The sequence below is a fragment of the Chiloscyllium plagiosum genome, unplaced genomic scaffold (assembly GCF_037043375.1).
Source record: "Chiloscyllium plagiosum isolate Xiang-an unplaced genomic scaffold, Cpla_swu_hap1 HiC_scaffold_3, whole genome shotgun sequence".
NCBI lineage: Eukaryota > Metazoa > Chordata > Chondrichthyes > Orectolobiformes > Hemiscylliidae > Chiloscyllium > Chiloscyllium plagiosum.
Window position 1 is genome coordinate 129,781,767 of NW_028270141.1, and position 17,754 is coordinate 129,799,520.

Genomic DNA, 17,754 nt, shown 5'->3' on the forward strand with positions numbered 1-17,754 from the left:
GTGATTATAGCTTTATTAACTCAGGGAATGTGGGTGTCACTGGCTGGGCCAGTATCTATTGCCCATTCCTAGTTGCCCTTGAGAAGATGAGCTGCCTTCTTGAACTGTTGTAGTCCATGTGCTGCAGGTAAACCTATAGTGCTGTTCAGGATGGAGTTCAGAGAACTTGAAACTTCCGAGTCAGGATGGTGAGTGGGTTGGAGAGAATTTGCAGATGGGGGTGTTCCCATGTATCTGCTGACCTTCTCAGTGGAAGTGGTAGTGGGTTTGGAAGGTGCTGCCTAAGGAGCTTTGGTGAATTTCTGCAGTGCAACTTTTGATGGTACACACTGCTGCTACTGAGCATCTGTGGTGAAGGGAGTGGATGCTTGCAGATGTTGGGGTCAAGAGTGTGGTGCTGGAAAAAGCACAGCAGGTCAGGCAGCATCTGAAGAGCAAGTGAGTCGACGTTTCAGGCTTAACCCTTCATCAGGACCTACACCCATCCAGGCAAAACGAAGGGTCACCGGCCCCGAAGCGTTAACTTTGATTTCTCTTCACAGATACTGCCAGACCTGTTGAGCGTTTCCAGCCACTTCTATTTTTGTTTCTGATTCACAGCATTCGCAGTTCTTTTGGTTTTTATTTAAGTGAGGAGTATTCCTGACTTGTGTCTTGTAGATGGCAGAAAGTATTTGCGGAGTCAAAGAGTGTGATGTATACTGTAGGATTCCTAGTCGCTTATCTGTTGTTGTAGTCACAGTATTTTATGGCTAACTCAGTACAGTTTCTGATCAATGGTAATCTCCAGAATGTTAATAGTGGGGGATTCAATGATAGAATTTGCCATTAAATATCAAGAGGAGCTAGTTATATTCTGTGTTTTGGGCGATGGTCATTGTCCAGCTCTTTCAGCATGAATGTTATTTGCCACCTGTTTGCCCAAGCCTGGATATTGTCAAGGTCTCATTAGGACATTCTAGACAGGATAATTAAAACATTCAGAAATTAGAATCACTGAGATTTGCTAAGTTTGGATGGAATGCAATATAGGCTGTGGAAAGGAACAAAGACGTCAATCATGGAGACAATGATCACAATGTCTCAACCCATCTGGGATACTGGAAGGTAGTGAACATGGATCATTTCAGTATCTGAGAAGTTTTGAATAGTGAATGCATCAGTGAACATCCCCACTCCCAGGTCCCACATGGGAGACTGATAAAGAAGGTAAAAGCACAAGGTACCCAGGATAACTTAGAACTTAGAACATAGAACAGTACAGCACAGAACAGGCCCTTCAGTCCACGATGTTGTGCCGACCATTGATCCTCATGTAAGGTAAACCTAATGTACGAACCCTCAAAGTTCTGTGACCATATGCATGTCCAGCAGTCTCTTAAATATCCCCAGTGACCTCGCTTCCACAACTGCTGCTGGCAACGCATTCCATGCTCTCACAACTCTCTGCGTAAAGAACCCGCCTCTGACATCTCCTCTATACTTTCCGCCAAACAGCTTAAAACTATGACCCTTCGTGTTAACAATTTCTGCCCTGGGAAAAAGTCTCTCTGGCTATCAACTCTATCTATGCCTCTCATTATCTTGTACACCTCAATTAGGTCCCCTCTCTTCCTTCTTTTTTCCAATGAAAGAAGTCCGAGCTCAGTCAACCTCTTTTCATAAGTTAAGCCCTCTGTTCCAGGCAGCAGCCTGGTAAACCTCCTCTGAACCCTCTCCAAAGCATCCACATCTTTCCTATAATAGGGCGACCAGAACCGGATAGAGTATTCCAAGTGCGGTCTAACCAAAGTTTTATAGAGCTGCAACAAGATCTCACGGCTCTTAAATTCAATTCCCCATTTAATGAAAGCCAAAATACCTATGCTTTCTTAACAACCCTATCCACTTGGGTGGCAATTTTAAGGGATCTATGTACCTGCACACCAAGATCCCGCTGTTCCTCCACACTGCCAAGAATCCTGTCTTTAATCCTGTACTCAACTTTCAAGTTCGACCTTCCAAAATGCATCACTTTGCATTTATCCAGGTTGAACTCCATCTGCCACCTCTCAGCCCATCTCTGCATCCTGTCAATGTCACGCTACAGCCTACAACAGCCCTCTATACTGTCAACGACACTTCCAACCTTTGTGTTGTCTGCAAACTTGCTAACCCATCCTTCAATTTCCTCATCCAAGTCATTAATGAAAATTACAAAGAGTTGAGGCCCAAGAACAGAGCCCTGTGGAACACCACTCACCACTGACTTCTAGGCAGAATACTTTCCTTCCACTACCACTCGCTGTCTTCTGTCAACCAACCAATTCTGCATCCAGACAGCTAAATTTCCCTGTATCCCATTCCTCCTGACCTTCTGAACAAGCCTACCATAACTTGGCAAGTTGGATCCAACATTGGCTTAGTGACAGGAGACAGAGGCTGGTGGGAAAAGGATGTTTGTGTAATTGGAGTCCAGCGTGCAGTGTTATCCAACAGGAATCAATTCTGGGATCCATATTGTTTGTGATGTTCTATATAGAACATAGAACATAGAACAATACAGCACAGAACAGGCCCTTCGGCCCACGATGTTGTGCCGAACATTTGTCCTAGCTTAAGCACCCATCCATGTACCTATCCAATTGCCGCTTAAAGGTCACCAAAGATTCTGACTCTACCACTCCCAAAGGCAGCGCTTTCCATGCCCCCACCACTCTCTGGGTAAAGAAACCACCCCTGACATCTCCCCTATACCTTCCACCCTTCACCTTAAATTTATGTCCCCTTGTAACACTCTGTTGTACCCGGGGAAAAAGTTTCTGACTGTCTACTCTATCTATTCCTCTGGTCATCTTATAAACGTCTATCAAGTCACCCCTCATCCTTCGCCGTTCCAATGAGAAAAGGCCTAGCACTCTCAACCTATCCTCGTATGACTTATTCTCCATTCCAGGCAACATCCTGGTAAATCTTCTCTGCACCCTCTCCAAAGCTTCCACATCTTTCCTAAAGTGAGGCGACCAGAACTGCACACAGTACTCCAAATGTGGCCTAACTAAAGTCCTGTACAGTTGCAACATCACTTCACGACTCTTGAATTCAATCCCTCTGCTAATGAACGCTAATACACCATAGGCCTTCTTACAAGCTCTATCCACCTGAGTGGCAACTTTCAAAGATCTATGAACATAGACCCCAAGATCCCTCTGTTCCTCCACCTCACTAAGAACCCTACCGTTAACCCTGTATTCCGCATTCTTATTTGTCTTTCCAAAATGGACAACATCACACTTGGCAGGGTTGAATTCCATCTGCCACTCCTCAGCCCAGCTCTGCATCATATCTAAGTCCCTTTGCAGCCGACAACAGCCCTCCCCACTATCCACAACTCCACCAATCTTCGTATCATCTGCAAATTTACTGACCCACCCTTCGACTCCCTCATCCAAGTCATTAATAAAAATTACGAACAGCAGAGGACAGACAGAGTCGTCATCTCTGGGTTGTTGCCGGTGCCACGTGACAGTGAGGCAAGGAATAGGGAGAGAGTGCAGTTGAACATGTGATGTAGGAGGGAGGGCTTCAGGTATTTGGAAAATTGGACTGCATTCTGGGGAAGGTGGGACCTGTACAAGCAGGACGGGTTGCCTCTGAACCAGAAGGGCACCAATATCCTGGGGGGTAGGTTTGCTAGCTATCTTCGGGGGGGTTTAAACTAATTTGGCAGGGGGATGGGATCCGGACTTGTAGTCCAGCAAGTAGGCTAGCTGTTTGTCCAAGAATGTAGGGAGGCTGTGAAGAAGGTAGCACTGACAGGGAATACTTGCGGACACAGAGATGGGTTCAAGTGCGTATACTTCAACGCAAGGAGTATCAGAAATAAGGTGGGTGAACTTAAGGCGTGGATCGGTATCTGGGACTACGATGTTGTGGCCATCATGGAAACGTGGATAGAAGAGGGACAGGAATGTTTGTTGGAGGTTCCTGGTTACAGATGTTTCAGTAGGATTAGGAAGGGTGGTAAAAAAGGAGGGGGGGTGGCGTTGCTAATTAGAAATGGTATAACGGCTGCAGAAAGGCAGTTCGAGGGGGATCTGCCTTTAGAGGTAGCATGGGCTGAAGTCAGAAATAGGAAAGGTGTAGTCACCTTGTTGGGTGTTTACTATAGGCCCCCCAATAGCAGCAGAGATGTGGAGAAACAGATTGGGAAACAGATTTTGGAAAGGTGCAGAAGCCACAGGATAGTAGTCATGGGCGATTTCAGCTTCCCAAATATTGATTGGAAGCTCTTTAGATCAAGTAGATTGGATGGGGCGGTGTTTGTGCAGTGTGTCCAGGAAGCCTTTCTAACTCAGTATGTAGATTGTCCGACCAGAGGGGAGGCCATTTTGGATTTGGTACTTGGTAATGAACCGGGACAAGTGATGGGCTTGTTAGTGGGTGAACATTTTGGTGATGGTGACCACAATTCTGTGACTTTCACCTTGGTTATGGAGAGAGATAGGTGCGCGCAACAGGGTAGGTTTTACAATTGGGGGAAGGGTAATTACGATGCTGTAGGTATATATTATAGGTGAGGATCATGGGGGGATGATAAGCCATTTGAGGATAACAGGAAAATTGATTTGGAGATGCCGGTGTTGGACTGGGGTGTACAAAGTTAAAAATCACACAACACCAGGTTATAGTCCAACAGGTTTAATTGGAAGCACACTAGCTTTCGGAGCGCTGCACCTTCAACCACCTGATAAAGGAGCGGCGCTCCAACAGCTAGTGTGCATCCAATTAAACCTGTTGGACTATAACCTGGTGTTGTGTGATTTTTAACTTAGGAAAATTGATGGGATGGTTAACAATGAAGAAGAAGGTTTTAGGTTACAGGAGAATATAAAAGAATTGGTCAGACGGTCAGATCAGTGGCAGATGGAATTTAACATTGATAAGTGTGAGGTGATGCAGTTTGAAATTCTATGATTCTGACCTCATGATGGAGGAAAGGTCATTGATGAAGCAGCCTTAAACAAATCCATGCTGTCCTTTCTTGCTTCACACATACCTTTCCAAATGAAAGGTTTTGTTTTAACCCTGATCTAGGTTCCTATGATGTGTCCACTGCCAATGTTAAACTTTGTGACCTATAGTTTCTGGGTTAAACCTTATCCAATTTTGCAAAGTTATATGACATAGCCACCCTGTAGTCCTTTGGCACTATCTTTCAGTATCCCAAGTGGGTTGAGATATTGTGACCATTGTCTCCATGATTGACATCTTTATTTCTTACAAAAGCCTATATTGCATTCCATCCATTCTTAGCAAACCTCAGTGATTCTAATTTCTGTATGTTTTAATTACCCTGTCTAGAAGGTCCCAATCCTTTTAAAGTGTAATGTTCACCAACATCTGCTTCCTTTGTGCAGACAATTGAAATTACTAATTCAATGTTTTGGGGATGTTCTTTGCCTTCTTAAAGGTTTCACATTGGGTCATAATAGGCCCAACATTTTCTCCAGTTAAATACTTGCACTTCATACTTGGTATAAAATATTTTGGAAATCTATTGATTTTGCTTTCTAATCATCACACATAATCTTTCTTACCTTCACATAAGAGCATAAGAAACAGGAGCAGGAGTAGGCCATCTCGAGCCTGCTCCACCATTCAATAAGATCATGGCTGATTTTTTGGTGAACTCAGCTCCACTTATCCAACCATTCACTTTACCCTTAATGATTAATCATGTATTAACTTTTTAAATTAACCACTGCACTTTCCATGTTCACCCCCGATCTCATTCCTGATGTTTGTCTCAAACCTTCTTATTTTTGTTTGAACAGTTTTTCTCTTTGACATGCATGCACATTACCTTTGAATGAGCTGCATTTTCCCTTCAAAGGCGACAGTTTGTTTTGCAATTGAATTGCCTCTTTACTTCCAATCCATCGGTACTGGGTCCCTTCTTGAATCACCAGAATTAGGTATTACCAAACTGAGTATCTTTATCTTTGATATTTTCTGGTTTTCCATAATGACGTCAAACTGAATTCTGTTGTGTTAATGTGAACTGGATTCTTGCCCACTGCAACACATTCCATTTGCCCTACTTCACTGCCCAGAACCAGATCAACACAGCTTTGCTCCTCGTTGGGCTGGATGCACATTGTTTGAAAATGTTATTCTGAATTATGTTAACTCTCCAACTTTAGACTGTTTTCCCCAAAGAAGTGGGGTAATTAAAATGATCTAATATTAAACTTTATTTTTGGTACAAAACTTTTAAATTTGCCAAGACATGTGCTTGTCCATTTTCTTTTCACTATCTGCAGCTTTAAAATTAGCCCAGGTAAGTGACAGCAACCAATCTGTAACAACTCCAATTAAGTTCTGTAATTTATACATCCTATCCATTTGGTATTTTTAACTCAATTAATCAACACTTCCACAACTGTTATCGTCATAGCTGGTGTAACACTGGACAATTCCGATTCTGAAATGAAACCTGGCATCATAGACACTGACTTTATGGTTGCTATTTGTTTCATATGGTGGTCAGTCATTGAATTGATTCAGAAGTGGTTGCCGATGTACTTATAAAAAAAAGCATCAATGTACATGCATAAAAGGAAAATAAAGCACAGATTATTTCACACAATACAAGAACAAGTTGAAATGGCCTTATTACAAATATCAGAAATACATACAAAAACTTTAAAGATACTCAAACTTCAGTGAAGAGTCACTCTGTCTCCATTTCAAACTGTCTTGTTCAGAAGTCATGGATACAATTGGCTTCTGGAACTTTATTCTCATTGGCTTCGAAAGACTTTCAGAGCAAGCACATCGGTTTTCCAAACCTTCCTGCAATTTTCTACTTCTGGAGTTTTCTTCTAAGCTCCACAGGACCTTTAGCAAACTACTCAACTAACAGCACCTTTTCGTGCTGACTGAGCGTGCATATACTGTCTGATCTTCTGGATGGTTCTATCTTTCTGTGATACTGGATTTTTGTTGCTCACCAACAACAGTTTCTTTGCTTCTACCTTCTTTTTCTAATGCACCTAACCATTCCCCACAAGCTTGACAGTAAGGCTGTAAAAATGTTCATTAAAAATGCATTCGTTAACAAAACGTCTAGTTATCCCACCACCACTTGCAGGACAAATCTAAAATAAAACTAGCAGTATGTCTCCCCCACTTACTACACACAATGTGGAAATACAATTTGAATGTAAATTTATACGGGATTCTACCCACTTTTAAAACTAAGTTTCTTAATAATAATATATCATGAGCAATTCAACACCCTCTCCTCTTTTCCCTTGTCCACAGTTCTTGAAGTACTCAATAACCATAAATATTTAAAAGCAATTCCTTGGATTGTTTAAGTCATGTCTTCATTAATGTAATTGTGTATTAATCCCATGCAGCTAAAGTTTAACTACATTACTAATTACATTATGGGCAATGGCACGCCAACGATATAATACCTCACTTGTCATATTTTATATTTGTCTTAATCTAATCCCTATATTTTTGGGGATTTTCCATTGTTTATATCTGTGGGTTCTCTGACTGCATGCTGCTGTTTGCTATTTTCTGGTTCCTTTCTAATTCCAAATGAGTTTTAACTTCTCCTGCACATTCCGAGTTAAAGACTCAAAAAGAATCTTTCTGGTTTTATTCAGGGCAGCACCTCCAGAGGTGCCACTTCCCACAGAACCAGTCCCAGTGCCCCAAGAGTTTGAAATATTCAATTCATCTTGTACTAATTTTCCAACAGGGTATTTATCTGCACCATCTTCCTGTTTCTGTACGAGCTAGTACATGGGACTCACAGCCATTCTATTTCTAATATCTTTTGAGGTGCTTCCTTTAAAGAAAACATGTCTTTCCAGGTTCCAGAAAATCAGGCTGACCGGCCTTGGCACTTTTTCTAATCTCTTCTCTGTTTTTTGGGGTTTAAAAGTGGTTTTTAATCAGACCTCCAGTGATCCAGTCTGGCATCCACATGTGCCACTTCTCTGGGAATAGGACCCCTCTCGTTTGCACCATCCCCTCGCCCATGACCCCAAGGTCCCTGTTGGATGTTCACCGTGCCTTCTCCAACATGCTCCGACACCATCCTGGAGAAAGCAGGGCAGTGCCTTGAATGCCAATGCTTGCCTGGGTTCACCACTGGCTTTAAAATATGGTGTGGACATGATCAAATACTGATGTTTCCATAAATACTGGTGAGTGGCCAGTTAATGTCATTCAGCATGGAAACAGACCATTCAGTCCAACTTGTCCATGTCAACCAGACATCCCAATCTGACCCAAAGTCTGCTTATCCTAATTCCAAGTCTGTCAGGTAAATAATGTGACATATCTATGCCACTGTTATACAAATTGAACAGACGAAAACCTGCAAGTTAGCATTCTTAGATAAGATTAAATTGATAATAAATACCTACAGTGTGGAAACAGGCCATTTGGCCCATCAAATCTATACGAACTCTCTGAAGAACGTCCTACCCAGACCCACCTCCGTAACCCTGCATTCCCCATGACTAATCCACTGAGCCTGTACATCATTGGACATAAAGGGGCAATTTAATATGGCCAACCCACCTAATCTGCACATCTTTGGAGGACACTGGAGCACCCAAAGGAAACCCATGCAGATATGGGTGGAATGCGCAGACTCCACACAGATAGTCACCCGAAGTTGGAATTGAACCTGGGTCCCTGGCACTGTGAGGCAGCAGTGCTAACCACTCTGCCAAAGTGCCACCCTAAAGTTCTAAAGGGTTGTCCCTTCATTCTGATGCTACGTCCTAGTCTCGTCTACTTGTGGAAACATCTTCTCCACGTCCATTCCATCCAGGTCTCTCAGTATTCCACAAGTTTCAGTGAGATCACCCCCTCATCCATCTTAACTCCATCATCAACAGCTCCTCATATAATAAACCCTTAATCTCTGGGATCATTCTTGTAAACGTCCTCTGGACTTCCTCCAATGCCAGCACATCCTTCCTTAGATACTGGGCCTAAAACTGCTCATAATATTCTAATAGAAGCCAATCCATGAATCTCAGCAGCTCTTTTGCCAGCAGACAGGACTCCCAGTTGCCTCCACAGAATTCTTCCCGATATTTGGAGAAGAGATAGCCACAGTCTATGTAGAGACATGTGAGGGCTTAGTCAAGTAACCTTATGCCTAGAGAGACTCGGATACACCTCTGGCTCAAGTTTTGTTGTTTTCTCTTAGTGGAGCGAGTGAGTGGGCAGTTTTAGAGTTAAGTATGGATAAGTGTGAGATTTTCCATTTTAGTCTGAAGATTAGAAAGGCAACCTATTAACTAATTTAGAGAAACTTCAGAGTTTTCCAGTGCAGAGGGATCTGGGCATCTTTGTTACTGAATTGCAGGTACAGCAAACGGGATTGTGACATTTATTGCGATAGAGATAGAGTATAAAAGTAGGGAAATGTTGGTGCAACTGTACAAGGCAATAGTGAGACTGCACTCAGAGTATTGTGTACAATTTTGGTCCTGACACTTGAGGAGAGATGTAGTTGTACTGGAGGCATTTCAGAGGCGATTCATTAGATTGATTCCAGAGGTTGTTTTATGAAGAGAGATTGAACAGTTCAGGGCTTTACTCACTAGAGTTTAGAAGACTGAGATGAGGTGCTTATTGAGGTGGTAAAAGGGATTGACAAAGTAGAAGGGATGCTTCATCCCCCCATTAGACAATTTAGAATGAGAGGTTCTAGGCAAAGGAGTGGAAGATTTAAATCAGAATTCACTCACCCAGAGTGCAGTGGATGCCAAGACATTGAACAAATTTAAAGAGATAATATGCATATTTTTAATTGGTAATGGATTAAAGAGTTATGGGAAGTGGGCAGGAAAGTGGAGTTGAGGAAGAGATGAGATCAGCCTTGATCGAACTAAATAGGAGGATAAGTTCGAGGGGCTGAATTGCCTACTCCTGCCCCTGGTTCTTAGGTTCCTACATTCTCACAAAGCTCACATTCAATATTTAGGTGCAGACCTTGTATTAACTTGAGGGGTGTGGATGCCTGAGGAGGTTTCCTTACACGGTAGAGATTAGTAACACTTTTATTTTCAGTGCTATCCATTTTGTGGAGGGTCTGCATGTAACCAGCAAATATAAATCAAAATCCAACTTTAAAGTATGTAAGCAGACATTAAGATCAAAGGCTGGATAAGTATTCAGCTGACTGAACTGGCAATTTAGAAGGTCAATCTGTCCTTACCTTCAGATGTGCAGTTTCTGTGCCAAGCCTGCAAACTGATTTATCATATAAATTGCAAATTATTTTTCTTAGTCCTTAGAACCTGAGGAATGTGCGATTTTAACAATGATCTCTGACTTCCTGCTTCATGATGGGGCTTGCATGGTCTCTCTCTTCCAATGTTTCCTAATTTATACAAAATGAAACATTTCTAGTGGTACTTGACCTGTGCTCTCGGTTAAACAAGATTGAGGGACGGTGTTATGACCGAGGTGGAGGGAGTGCACTATCTTTCACTATTGCCATTACTCTACGCATCACAACATTAATGTAATAATTTTACCTAGTTCCTGGTATGGCCAGATGTTTGATTTTACTGTATCAGACTTAGAATATAATGGTCCATCAACCAGGTTTCATTAATAAGCAAAACATTACAGCAAACTTTGTTTTAACCAGCACTTTATAAACCATTGATAAACCAACAAAATGATGTACCTCAAATAGTGTGAAGTTTACTGTATTATTGTGTCTAGTTATTATGGTTTTTAAAAAAATATATTAACCTCAATATAAATTTACTTCGTGTTCAATCAAATGGCCACATGAAATATCATCAGTTGATTCAACTGCAAGTAAATTTCTCCTCAAATACTGTGATCTCCGCAAAGTCTAAGTAGTTAGTTGAGGGTGCAAGTGAGATGGCTTTCTGCTGATTAATTTTATTTAAGAAAAAGCTGCATTATTATTTAAATGATTTATGCTGTGAATAAAGTATAACAGTGATGTGTATGTCCCCTAAGTTATGTGCCTATTACTTAGTGTGTGTTTTTATATTGATTATGTGGACCTCTTGATTATCCAGAATATTGAATCAATCAGCACACTCCTGGTCCCAAGGTTGCCAGCAATTAAAAGCTTATTGTATTAATTTATTCTAAAAATTGGTTGATACACACACAGCCTGTGATGCAAAAAGATAAATGGATACCCTTCTAAATAATCCAAAAGACAGACAGACACACACATATATACACACGCACACACACACACACAGAGGTTATGGGGGAAGAATATGGATTTCTTTTTGCAGAGATTAATTTTGAAAAACAAAATAAGTCTAAGTTCTTGAAGAGCTGAAAGTAGGAAAAGTTGCAGAATTTTCACACAGCTTTCAATCTGCCGCATGGAAATAGAATACTAGGCATAGTAGTTGTCTCTGTTGAAAGGAGAACAGGAATAAAGAGTACTGGGCTAATGGTAAGATTCTTGGTAGTGTAGATGAGCAGAGAGATCTTGGTGTCCATGTACATAGATGACTGAAAGTTGCCACCCAGGTTGATAAGGTTGCTAAGAAGGCATATGGTGTGTTAGCTTTTCTTGGTAGAGGGATTGAGTTTCAGAACTATGAGGTCATGCTGTCACTGAACAAAACTCTGGTGTGGCCACACTTGGAGTATTGCATACAGTTCTAGTCACCACATTGGAGGAAGGATGTGGAAGCTTTGAAAAGGGTTCAGAGGAGATTTATTAGGATCTTGCCTGGTATGAAGGGAGAAAAGGCTGAGGGACTTGAAGCTGTTTTCGTTCGAGAGAAGAAGATTGAGAGTTAACTTAATTGAGACATATAAGATAATCAGAGGGTTAGATAGGTTGGACAGTGAGAGCCCTTTTCCTCTGATGGCAATGGCTAGCACGAGGGGACATAGCTTTAAATTAAGGGGTGATAGATATAGATCAGATGTCAGAGGTAGTTTCTTTACTCAGAGAGTAATGGGGCATGAATCACAGTGCCTGCAACTTTAGTAGACTCGCCAACTTTAAGGGCATTTGAATGGTCATTGGATAGGTATATGGACAAGAATGGAATAATGTAGGTTAGATGGGCTTCAGATTAGTTTCACAGGTCAGCTCAACGTCGAAGTCTGAAGGGCCTGTATTGCACTGTAATGTTCAATGTTCTATGTTCTAAATAGTCTGGAATTGTAACCTACTTCAGGATTAGTCTTCCATCTCCAGGAAGGTCTTAACAATGGCCAAAGCCGTTTTGTTTAACAATGCACAAAAAGCCAGATGTCACTTAATATCCTTCTCTGATGATTATTTTCCCACTTCCAGTTACACACTGTAAGTCCCCAGTTTTATGTTTCCATGGAGCACTGTCTGACTCTAGTCCCCCTGATTCCACAGGTCACAATATAAATTTAATTGTTTCACCCAATTTCCAATCTGGCCAGTTGTTTGATTCCTCGCTATCAGACTTGAAATAAACAGAAGCATAGAATCCCTACATTAAGGAACAGGCCATTTGGCCCAACAAGTCCACACCAACCCTCTGAAGAGTATCTCACCCAGACCCATTCCCCTACCCCTACTACTCTACAGTTCCCCTAACCTGCACTTCTCTAAATACTACGGGCATTTTAGCATGGCCAATTCACCTAACCTGCACATCTTTAGACTGTGGGAGGAAACTGTAGCACCCAGAGGAAACCAACACAAACCCAGGAAGAATGTGCAACTCTACACAGTCAGTCATCTGAGGCTGGAATCGAACCCAGGTCCCTGGCACCGCGAGACAGTAGTGCTAACCACTAAGCCAGATTTCTTTAATGACCATGAAAACATTCATTCATTGTGAAACAAAACCTATTTCATGAAGATGCAGAATTGGTCAACACCCACAGGTTTGTAACTCATCAAGGCATTTCTAACAGCATCCTTCAAACCTGTGGCCTGTAGCATTGAGAAGGACAATAGACAGCACCACCTGTAAGTCCTCCTCCAAGCCACGCTCCATCCTGACTCGGAAATATATCTCCATTCGTTCGGTGTCACTGGGTCAAAATCCTGGAATTCTCTCTGTAGTGGCATTATCAATCAATCTACACCCCCATGTACTGCATTTGTTTAAGAAAACAACTCACCATTACCTTTTTCAATTATGATTTGGAGATGCTGGTGTTGGACTGAGGTGTACAAAGTTAAAAATCACACAACACCAGGTTATAGTCCAACAGGTTTAATTGGAAGCACTAGTTTTCAGAGCGCCGCTCCTTCATCAGGTGGTTGTGGAGTACACAATTGTAAGACACAGAATTTACAGCAAAAGTTTACAGTGTGATGTAAGTGAAATTATACATTGAAAAATGCCCAGAGTGTTTGTTGAGTCTCTCATCTGATAGAATGACCATGATAGTTTCACTCTTCCGCATGTAAATCACAAAGCTTTTTTTAAAAATTACATTCTCAGATTAACTTTAAAGTTAAAGTTAACTTGAGAATGTAACTTTAAAACAACTACCTGGTGAAGGAGCAGCGCTCCGAGAGCTAATGCTTCCAATTAAACCTGTTGGACTATAACATAGCATTGTGGGATTTTTAACTTTTTCAATTAGGGATGGTCAATAAATATTAGCAATGCCAGTGATGTTCACAACCCTACGAATAAATTAAAACAATATAGTTTCAAAATGAGAATTATTACCCCTCCAAACACCCCCCTACACACACACACACATTACTCTCTCCAGAGATAAACTTTGGAGGGGAACCAAAGCAGTTTTGGTTAATAACAGTTAGTTCTTGAAGCAAAAGAAAGGGATAGTGTGTAGAAAATTCAGCTGGCTGTTAATCTGGCCCATATAGGCAAAAGTGAGGACTACAGATGCTGGAAATTAGAGTAGAGAGTGTGGTGCTGGAAAAGCATAGCAGGTTAGACTGCATCTGAGGAGCAGGAGAATCGATGTTTCGGGCAAAAGCCCTTCATCAGGAATCTGGCCCATGTAGATTGGTCACTGGACATGGCTGTTGTCTCTGGTGTCATGGGAAGAGGCCCTAGCTGCAACAACCATAGGTGGAATCTTCCCAGCCTGGAATGACATGAGGCATGGTGAGAAAGTTGGGAATATTGGACGAGACTACCAGCAAAGTCCTTCTCAACATCAAGAGCAAAAGTCTCATTTTTCAGCAAAGTGCTAAATGACAAGGTAAAATTCTCACTAAGGAATAGCAAGAAGACTGTTAACATGCTTTAGAATCTGATTACTTGTCAGTCTTACCTCATTGATATGCAGTTTCCCACTTTCCCACCATCTGGACAGAAACTAGTTATCAAGAATTCCTGATGTGAAAGTCTCAACAGGTACCTGGTGACGCCAACTCACCATTTGCTCCTCTGAGTCCTTCTTGGACACCCAGTGCCAACATCTCTGGTCTGCTCCATGGGTAGAGATTGCATGCACCCCTTATCCACAGGTAATGGGCATCTGCACCATCATGGCACATCTGCATCTAGAATGGAAGGATTTTTTTTGAGTAAAGGCTAAGCAGGTTGGCATGTTGCTCACTAGAGTTTAGAAGGATGAGAGGTGATTTATATTCTATGTTCTATCTCCATTAAAATAAGGGGCCTGACAGAGGATGTTTCCCCTCATGGGAGAGTCTAGGACAAGAGGGAATAATCTCAGAATAAAGGAGCACCACTTTAAGGTTGAGATGAGGAGGAATTTCTTATCTCGGAGGATTGTGAGTCTTTGAAACTCTTTGCCTCAGAGAGCTGCAAGGGCAGATTCCTTGTGTGTATTAAGGCTGAGATAGATAGATTCCTGATTCAGAGGGGAATCTTGGGTTACAGGGAAAACACAGGAAAGTGGACATGAGAAATGTCGGATCAGCTACAATCATAATGAATGACGGAGCAGGCTCGAGGGGCTGAATGGTCTACTCCTGTTTCTATTTCATCTCTTTATCCTCTTACAGAATGGTTCAGTGATTCCGTAACACACTTTGGAATACACTGGCACCTTTCATTATAATGTTGCACTTTGTGCTATGAGCCAGCATCTATTTCATGATTTGGGCAAGAGACCACCCCAAGAGTGCTGGCTGCTCTTTTAGAGTTCACTCACTTTGTGCCAAGACACAACATCTCTGCCTTGCCTTTTTGTGGTTTGCCACCTCAACTAAAGCCGAAATACAATGTCACATTTTCACCATTTGCCAATTGTGCATATCCCAAACACACTGCAGGTGCTTTAAGCCAGTGGCCATGTCTCAAAGTCTAAGGGGAGTAGCCCTCAGTCAGTAAGTCGAGGGCAGCCATCGATATCTGTCCAGTGACTTGGTACACAGTCAGTTGGCCAGTCTTGGGCAGCTCCTGAGCCATTGCAATCCGAGAAATTGCAGAAAGCCAGAAAGGGAGCTCTGTCTGGGATTGACAAGGAAGAGAATGTGTACATTTTGGAGGTTCTCCAGTAGTATGGGACTGAGCCTGAGACTCACTACCTGAGGAGCAGCCACAGTTTGCTGCCACAATAACGGGTGTACAATGGAGATGCAAACAGCTTCCACCAAAGTCACAGTGGATGGAGTAGGTGATTCATTCTGTGATGGAGGGGACTTCAAGTTTGAGTGATGTGTGGGTGCTCAACAAGCAACAGCATTATGCAGACCCCAGATATGGAAGCTGGAACACATCTGTGATATATTATGCATTAAGCTATGTCCAGTCCCTATTCTTGCCCCAAGCGGTGTTGACCATATCACGTAACATTACAAGTCAACCCTGGATTTGGCTGGGACACACTGCAATGTTTTGCAGCCTGAAGCCATTCAGCCTAGTTTGCAACAGTAGCAATCACCTTCCGAGTTCCCATAACCACCTTCACACAAATTAACCCTAAGGTCAATAATTGATTTGCTCTTTCCTTTTGGTTAGCCTCTCATTTATTTAGAAAACATCTTTGATTTTGCTTGACTTTCTTTATGTTTGAGTTTTCCCACTGGGATTTCTATACTTGCTGTAGCTTTCTATCAATGGAGCACTCAGTATCAGATAGCCACTTTATGCCTTATCCAAACCTGCATGTTCTTTAACATTTGAGACGTGGAAGGAAGAATTCAAGGTTTGTGAGATCTATCTTTTTCCTTTATGGGGACGTATTTATTCTGAAACCAGTCTCCCTTTGAGTGCTTTGCATAAATTGATTTTCAAGTAGTTGCTTCCAGTGCACATTTACCAAGTCAGTTTTCAGATATTTAAAAAGTAAATTTCCTTTCATTGATATTTCGTTGCCTTTTTATATAATTACACCGAACTAATTAGAAATATGATTGCCAGTGTTCAATCTAACTGAATTATTTTCTTGCAAACAAAATGTTGTAAAGATAATTCCTTTTGATTTCCTTTAGAATGAGCAAGAAACAGCACAGCACAATATGGCCCTCCAAGCCTGTGCTGACACAGTTTGCCCTTCTATACTAAAACTGTCTTTACTTCCAGGATCTGTATCCCTCCATTCCATTCCTATTCATGTATTTGTCCAGGAGCATCATGAATGCTGCTATTGTGTCTGCATCCACCACCTCGTCTGGCAGCATGTACCAGGCACTCACCACCCTTTGTGTGAGAAATTTGCTTTGCACATCTCTTTTAAAACTTGCCCCCCTCGCACCATGAACCTGTATCGCCGAGTAATTGACCCCTCCACCCTGGCAGAAAGCCTCATATTTTCCACCCTATCCAAGCCATTCAGAATCTTATAAACTTCCCTCAGGTCACCCCTCAACCTCCTGTCATCCAATGAAAACAAACTCAGTCTATCCAACCTTTCTTCATCGCTAAAATCCCCCATACCAGGCAACATCCCAGTAAATTTTTAATTTTGGACAGTAGACTAAAAAGGAAAGTTATTGCTTTAAACCAAGGAGACTATGCAAAGAGATGGCTGCAGCCTTTGCTGGAATACACTGTGAGATATATACAATGTTGCTTTTTCTGGAACAGTGAGAACAGAAGCTGATAGGACGGAGCAGACAGGTTCTGAACTCGGCGAGCAACTATCTCCAGGCTTCCATTCACCTTTCTTTGCAGATTCCTACGTTGAAAGGAGAAAGGAGAAATCAACTTCAGAATCTCTGAGAAAAAAAAATCTACAGCCAATGAATGATAAGCAACATTGGTTTGCAAAGAGTTCTGCCTCAAGGGCAAACAACAAAACAGAATTGAAAGAAAACACCTCATTAAATCCTGTGGTTCAGACTGGTGCTATTGAACTGTGTTTCCCTAAGTTTATTTTCATTTCCATCCATACCTAGCCTGCCTTCATTTGTCTGTTTGCAAAGAAGAGAATATAATTGGGGTAGAGTTTAAGTTAATGAGTTATAAGATAGTAATTACTTTTATTGCATTAGTCAAAGACATTTGTATGTAATAAGCAGTTGTTTTGTTGCTAAGTGCAGAAATCTGGTTAGCAGTTTCCTTTAAGTTGAATTCATCAGTCAGGCAAAATTGGTAACTTTAGATGTTTTGAATTTTTTTCACATTTGTGACAAAAGCCAGTACACTATCCCAGTGAGTCGTAACAATGTTTTCTCACTGATATTGATTCTATCCCTCAGCATCATTCCTGAAGTTAAGCTGAGAACTGCCCCTTCTCTTGTGGGTCTTGCAATTAAGAATCCTGACTCCCCCCAACCCCCCATATCTTTTCCGCTGGTTTTATCCCAGTTATGTTTTGGAGAGTTGAACA